Genomic DNA, 7,860 nt, shown 5'->3' with positions numbered 1-7,860 from the left:
TCCAAATAAGTGTCCTTTATTTTCAAAAATGTCTTTTATAATTAACAGGGTAGTGGGGGAGCTTGTTCTAACCTATAGGATCCTATATCATATTATTTTAAACAGTTTTCTTGTAAACAACGGATATAATTATGGTCAAACATGATCAAGGGTTTTCAATACAGAAACATGACTGTGATGCTGGACAATGGAAGACGAGAGAGAGCCATGAGTTAACCTCTAAATTTTGTTGGAATTCTAGACCCATAATTTTGAATTTTGTAACGATTAAAAATCTTTTTTTTTTTTTTTTAGGGATAAAATTTCCATCTTGATGGGTGTGTGTAGGGATGCAAAAATAACAATCTTCCCATTACCTCTTGTTATAAATATATATAAAAAAGTTATCAAACTGGATAACACAAAACTGGTAGTTATAAAAAGTAGTCATATCAAAAAACAATTAGTAAACACTATTTGACTTCAAAATTGAAATAAACTGAGAAATCTTGAAAGGCTTGAATCATAGTGTTACACACCTAGAAAGAATCAATGATCTACCTTTATCAGTGAAGTGTAGAAACACGGCAGGCTAAATCAGTCGGAATAACAAGAAACTAGGACTAAGTAGAGAGAAGTAAAACAAGAAATAGTAGAAATAGCAGTGGGGTAGGTGTGTATCAGTGTAAACAACCTTAGACCCAAGTGAACCCAGATTACCAATGTTAAAAGTCATTTTAGTAACGGTGAACAGGTGTGATGTGTTTGAGTTCTGGCATCCATACCCTCGGTCTTCTGTGAATAAATGTCTGACACTCCGTAAAAGAAATTTGTCAGTAGCTGGGTATAAACAGAAATAACAAATTAACGAAGGAAAAACATACATGTTTTAAGGTCGGACTAGTTCAGAGAACACCTGGCCCAAATTAGAGATCTCATTAAAGCTGAAATTGCTTTCAGTGGACATACTGGGTGGTCACTGTATACTGCAATTAAAATTTACCATGACCAAACAGCTAAATGTTTTGACTCATTCCTGTAAAGGAATGATATTAAGAATGACAGTGTAATTTAGCAGGTTTTATGATATTGAGATTTTATGGGTTTGTCAAGACGTTTGTGAAAGGAAATCTATTTAAATGCTGCTTGTTTTTCTGCTCAATCTCAGCTTCATTTATAAGTGACAGTCAACAGAGAAGGTATGATGTCAGTCAATAGAGAAGGTAGAATGTCAGTCAATAGAGAAGGTATGATGTCAGTCAATAGAGAAGGTAGAATGTCAGTCAATAGAGAAGGTAGAATGTCAGTCAATAGAGAAGGTAGAATGTCAGTCAATAGAGAAGGTATGAGTCAATGTCAGAAGGTATGATGTCAATAGAGAAGGTATGAATGTCAGTCAATAGAGAAGGTAGAATGTCAGTCAATAGAGAAGGTAGAATGTCAGTCAATAGAGAAGGTAGAATGTCAGTCAATAGAGAAAGTATGATGTCAGTCAATAGAGAAGGTAGAATGTCAGTCAATAGAGAAGGTAGAATGTCAGTCAATAGAGAAGGTAGAATGTCAGTCAATAGAGAAGGTAGAAAGGTGTCAGTCAATAGAGAATGATGTCAGTCAGGTATGAAGTCAATAGAGAAAGGTATGATGTCAGTCAATAGAGAAGGTAGAATGTCAGTCAATAGAGAAGGTAGAAGAAGGTGTCAGTCAATAGAGAAGGTATGATGTCATTCAATAGAGAAGCTATGTCAGTCAATAGAGAAGGTATGATGTCAGTCAATAGAGAAGGTATGATGTCAGTCAATAGAGAAGGTATGATGTCAGTCAATAGAGAAGGTATGATGTCAGTCAATAGAGAAGGTATGATGTCAGTCAATAGAGAAGGTAGAATGTCAGTCAATAGAGAAGGTATGATGTCAGTCAATAGAGAAGGTATAATGTCAGTCAATAGAGAAGGTATTATGTCAGTCAATAGAGAAGGTATGATGTCAGTCAATAGAGAAGGTATGATGTCAGTCAATAGAGAAGGTAGAATGTCAGTCAATAGAGAAGGTAGAATGTCAGTCAACAGAGAAGGTAGAATGTCAGTCAATAGAGAAGGTAGAATGTCAGTCAATAGAGAAGGTAGAATGTCAGTCAATAGAGAAGGTAGAATGTCAGTCAATAGAGAAGGTAGACTGTCAGTCAATAGAGTAGGTAGGTAGTCAATAGTGAAGGTATCCTGTCAGTCAATAGAGAAGGTATGATGTCAGTCAATAGAGAAGGTATGATGTCAGTCAATAGAGAAGGTATGATGTCAGTCAATAGAGAAGGTATGATGTCAGTCAATAGAGAAGGTAGAATGTCAGTCAATAGAGAAGGTAGAATGTCAGTCAATAGAGAAGGTATGATGTCAGTCAATAGAGAAGGTAGAATGTCAGTCAATAGAGAAGGTAGAATGTCAGTCAATAGAGAAGGTATGATGTCAGTCAAGAGAAGGTAGATGTAGAGGAGAAGGTATGATGTCAGTCAATAGAGAAGGTATGATGTCAGTCAATAGAGAAGGTAGAATGTCAGTCAATAGAGAAGGTATGATGTCAGTCAATAGAGATGGTAGAATGTCAGTCAATAGAGAAGGTATGATGTCAGTCAATAGAGAAGGTAGAATGTCAGTCAATAGAGAAGGTATGATGTCAATAGTCAATAGAGAAGGTATGAATCAGTCAGTCAAATAGAGAAGGTAGAATGTCAATAGAGAAGGTCAAATAGAGAAGGTAATGTCAGTCAATAGAGAAGGTATGATGTCAGTCAATAGAGAAGGTAGAATGTCAGTCAATAGAGAAGGTATGATGTCAGTCAATAGAGAAGGTATGATGTCAGTCAATAGAGAAGGTATGATGTCAGTCAATAGAGAAGGTAGAATGTCAGTCAATAGAGAAGGTAGAATGTCAGTCAATAGAGAAGGTATGATGTCAGTCAATAGAGAAGGTAGAATGTCAGTCAATAGAGAAGGTATACTGTCAGTCAATAGAGAAGGTATGATGTCAGTCAATAGAGAAGGTAGAATGTCAGTCAATAGAGAAGGTATGATGTCAGTGTCAGTCAATAGAGAAGGTAGAATGTCAGTCAATAGAGAAGGTATACTGTCAGTCAATAGAGAAGGTATGATGTCAGTCAATAGAGAAGGTAGAATGTCAGTCAATAGAGAAGGTAGAATGTCAGTCAATAGAGAAGGTATGATGTCAGTCAATAGAGAAGGTAGAATGTCAGTCAATAGAGAAGGTATGATGTATGAGTCAAATAGAGAAGGTAGTCAGTCAATAGAGAAGGTAGAATGTCAGTCAATAAGAGAAGGTATGATGTCAGTCAATAGAGAAGGTATGTCAGTCAATCAGTCAATAGAGAAGGTATGATGTCAGTCAATAGAGAAGGTATGATGTCAGTCAATAGAGAAGGTATGATGTCAGTCAATAGAGAAGGTATGATGTCAGTCAATAGAGAAGGTATGATGTAGTAATAGTGTGTCAGTCAATAAGAAGGAGAATGTCAGTAGTGTTATGGATGTCTGTAGATGATGTAATAGAGAGAAGGATGAGGTAGAGAAGGTGTGTCAGTCAATAGGAATGTATGATGTCTGTATGATGTCATAGTGGTATGATGTCAGTCAATAGAGAAGGAGAGGTCAAGAGAAGGTGTTATTAATAGAGATGTCTGTGGTCATAGAGAAGGTATGATGTCAGTCAATAGAGAAGGTAGAATGTCAGTCAAGAGAAGGTTGATGTAGGATGTCAGTGTGGTATAGTATGATGTCAGGAGAGAGTCAGTCAATAGAGATGTATGATGTCAGTCAATAGAGAAGGTAGAATGTAGTCATAGAGAAGGTATGATGTCAGTCAATAGAGAAGGTAGAGGTATGATTAGAGAAGGTGTGTCAGTCAATAGAGAAGGTAGGTCAGTCAATAGAGAAGGTAGTCAGAGAGAGAAGTGTGTCATCAATAGAGATGTCTGAGAAGGTGTCAGTCAATAGAGAAGGTAGGTAGAGAAGTCAGTCAATATTATGTCAGTCATGTCTGAGAAGGTGTCAAGAGTCAAAAGAAAGGTATGATGTCAGTCAATAGAGAAGGTATGATGTCAGTATGATGTAGAGAAGGTTGTCAGTCAATAGAGAAGGTATGAGTCAGTTGTGTTATTAGGATGTCTGTGATGTTAATAGTTGTGTCAGTCAATAGAGAAGGTAGAGTCAGTCAAGTGTGTCAGTAGATAGAGAAGGGAGACGTAGTGTTATAAGGATGTCTGTGTTATTGTTGTGGGAGGGAGACGTTGTGGATTATTGTGTTATTAGGATGTCTGTGGTATAGTTGTGGGAGGGAGAGGTAGTGTTATTAGGATGTCTGTGGTATAGTTGTGGGAGGGAGAGGAAGTGCTATTAGGATGTCTGTGGTATAGTTGTGGGGAGAGAGATGTAGTGTTATTAGGATGTCTGTGGTATAGCTGTGGGAGGGAGATGTAGTGTTATTAGGATGTCTGTGGTATAGCAGTGGGAGGGAGAGGTAGTGTTATTAGGATGTCTGTGGTGTAGTTGTGGGAGGGAGAGGTAGTGATATTAAGATGTCTGTGGTATAGTTGTAGGAGGGAGATGTAGTGTTATTAGGATGTCTGTGTATAGGGAGAGGTAGTGTTATTAGCAGTTGTGGGAGAGAGGTAGTGTTATTAGGATGTGTGTGTGTGTGTGTGTGTGTGTGTGTGTGTGTGTGTGTGTGTGTGTGTGTGTGTGTGTGTGTGTGTGTGTGTGTGTGTGTGTGTGTGTGTGTCTGTGGATTGTCTGTGGGAGGGAGGTAGTGTTATTAGAATGTCTGTGGTATAGTTGTGGGAGGGAGAGGTAGTGTTATTAGGATGTGTGGTATATTTGTGGGGGAGAGGTAGTGTTATTAGGATGTCTGTGGTATAGTTGTTGGAAGGAGAGGAAGTGTTTGTCATTAGGGTCTGTGGTATAGTTGTGGGAGGGAGATGTAGAGAGGTGTAGTTGTGGGAGGGAGAGGTAGTGATATTAAAGATGTTGTGGTATATTTCTGGAGGGAGAGGTAGTGTTATTAGGATGTCTGTGGTATAGTTGTTGCAGGAGAGGAGTTATTAAGATTGGTATAGTTGTGGGATTAGGGTTATTAGGATCTGTGGTATAGTTTAGTGTTATTAGGATGTCTGGAGAGGAGAGGGAGAGGTTGTGTTATTAGGATGTGTGTGTTGTGGGAGGGAGAGGAAGTGTTATTAGGATGTGTGTGGTAGAGTTGTAGGAGGGAGAGGTTGTGTTATTAGGATGTCTGTGGTATTGTTGTGGGATGATTAGGATGTCTGTTTGTATGCTATTAGACCTGTGGTATAGTTGTGGGGAGAGAGATGTAGTGTTATTAGGATGTCTGTGGTATAGCTGTGGGAGGGAGATGTAGTGTTATTAGGATGTCTGTGGTATAGCAGTGGGAAGGGAGTGTTATTAGGATGTCTGTGGTGTAGTTGTGGGGAGGGAGAGGTGGTGAATATAAAGAAGTGTCTGTTAGGACACTGGTTGTGGGAGTGGAAGACGATATAGGAATGATTATCAGGTGTTATCTAGAAGTACTAGTTATCACTTGATGTGGTAGTCTCCCAGTACATGCCCCATTTACAATAACACAAACCTTATACCCTCGGAATTCTTACAACACACCGATCACAGAGCTTAAAAATGAAGAAAATTTCAAATGTGTATTCAAAGAATTCAATCTTCATACAAAAACCTTTCTTGTGATTCATGTAACAAGCAAATCACATCAAATCTGAATTCTGAACCAGAAAGGTGTATAAAACCCCCAGTAAAAACTATCCTGTAACAGTAGAGAATACAAATTACCGATTTGAATGGGACCTTTATTTTTTTGCTCAGGTCAGGATGTCTTCGTGCATGTTTCACACATTTACGGCATCAAGTATCCTTCGTTAGGATTCTGTACTATAGCACTAGCATACAGATTCAATATCATTGTGAAATCATAGTCATCCCCAAATTTACTTACATTCACTTACACTGTCATTTAGTGAAAAACTGAAAAATTAAAAAGAGTACCAAATCCTAAAGTCAGGTTGGCTGACAAAATATTCTTCAGCTGGTTGGTTTTAGCTGTAAAAGAAAGTAGAATTGGACTGCATGCAGGAGTTTTTCTTAGTTGTTAACAATTTTTTCATAGACCTCCGAGACAGAAACAATGAGTGTAACCCCTGGAGTAATGTGGATGGTTATAGAGGTGTAGGCAATGAGTGTAACCCCTGGAGTATTGTGGATGGTTATAGAGGTGTAGAGAGTAATGAGTGTAACCCCTGGAGTAATGTGGATGGTTATAGAGGTGTAGAGAACAACCATGATTGTAACTCCTGGAGTAATGTGGATGGTTATAGAGGTGTAGAGAGCAATGAGTGTAACCCCTGGAGTATTGTGGATGGTTATAGAGGTGTAGAGAGTAATGAGTGTAACCCCTGGAGTAATGTGGATGGTTATAGAGGTGTAGAGAGCTATGGGTGTAACTCCTGGAGTATTGTGGATGGTTATAGAGGTGTAGAGAGCTATGAGTGTAACCCCTGGAGTAATGTGGATGGTTATAGAGGTGTAGAGAGGTATGAGTGTAACCCCTGGAGTAATGTGGATGGTTATAGAGGTGTAGAGAGCTATGAGTGTAACCCCTGGAGTAATGTGGATGGTTATAGAGGTGTAGAGAACAAAAATGAGTTTAACTCCTGGAGTATTGTGGATGGTTATAGAGGTGTAGAGAGCAATGAGTGCAACCCCTGGAGTAATGTGGATGGTTATAGAGGTGCAGAGAGCAACAATGAATGTAACCTCTGGAGTAATGTGGATGGTTATAGAGGTGTAGAGAGCAATGAGTGTAACACCTGGAGTAATGTGGATGGTTATAGAGGTGTAGAGAGTAATGAGTGTAACCCCTGGAGTAATGTGGATGGTTATAGAAGTGTAGAGAACAACAATAAGTGTAACCCCTGGAGTATTGTGGATGGTTATAGAGGTGTAGAGAGCTATGAGTGTAACCCCTGGAGTAATGTGGATGGTTATAGAGGTGTAGAGAGGTATGAGTGTAACCCCTGGAGTAATGTGGATGGTTATAGAGGTGTAGAGAGCTATGAGTGTAACCCCTGGAGTAATGTGGATGGTTATAGAGGTGTAGAGAACAAAAATGAGTTTAACTCCTGGAGTATTGTGGATGGTTATAGAGGTGTAGAGAGCAATGAGTGCAACCCCTGGAGTAATGTGGATGGTTATAGAGGTGCAGAATGTAACCTCTGGAGTAATGTGGATGGTTATAGAGGTGTACAAATGAGTGTAACACCTGGAGTAATGAATGTAACCTCTGGAGTAATGTGGATGGTTATAGAGGTGTAGAGAGCAATGAGTGTAACACCTGGAGTAATGTGGATGGTTATAGAGGTGTAGAGAGAAATGAGTGTAACACCTGGAGTAATGTGGATGGTTATAGAAGTGTAGAGAACAACAATAAGTGTAACACCTGGAGTAATGTGGATGGTTATAGAGGTGTAGAGAGCAATGAGTAATGTGGAATAGGAGTGCTGAGTGTAACCTGGAGTAATGTGGATGGTTATAGAGGTATAGAGAGCTATGAGTGTAACTCCTGAGAGTGGAATAATGTAGAGAGCTATGAGTATAACACCTGGAGTAATGTGGATGGTTATAGAGGTGTAGAGAGCAACAATGAGTGTAACCCCTGGAGTAATGTGGATGGTTATAGAGGTGCAGAGAGGTATGAGTGTAACTCCTGGAGTAATGTGGTTGGTTATAGAGGTGTACAGAGCAACAATGAGTGTAACCCCTGGAGTAATGTGGATGGTTATAGAGGTGTAGAGAGCAAC

The sequence above is a fragment of the Ylistrum balloti genome, unplaced genomic scaffold (assembly GCF_031769215.1).
Source record: "Ylistrum balloti isolate Yb309-2 unplaced genomic scaffold, AGI_CSIRO_Ybal_v1 Utg371558, whole genome shotgun sequence".
In the NCBI taxonomy this organism is placed as follows: domain Eukaryota; kingdom Metazoa; phylum Mollusca; class Bivalvia; order Pectinida; family Pectinidae; genus Ylistrum; species Ylistrum balloti.
The sequence above is the reverse complement of the archived record's forward strand: the minus strand, read 5'-3'. Positions refer to the sequence as shown.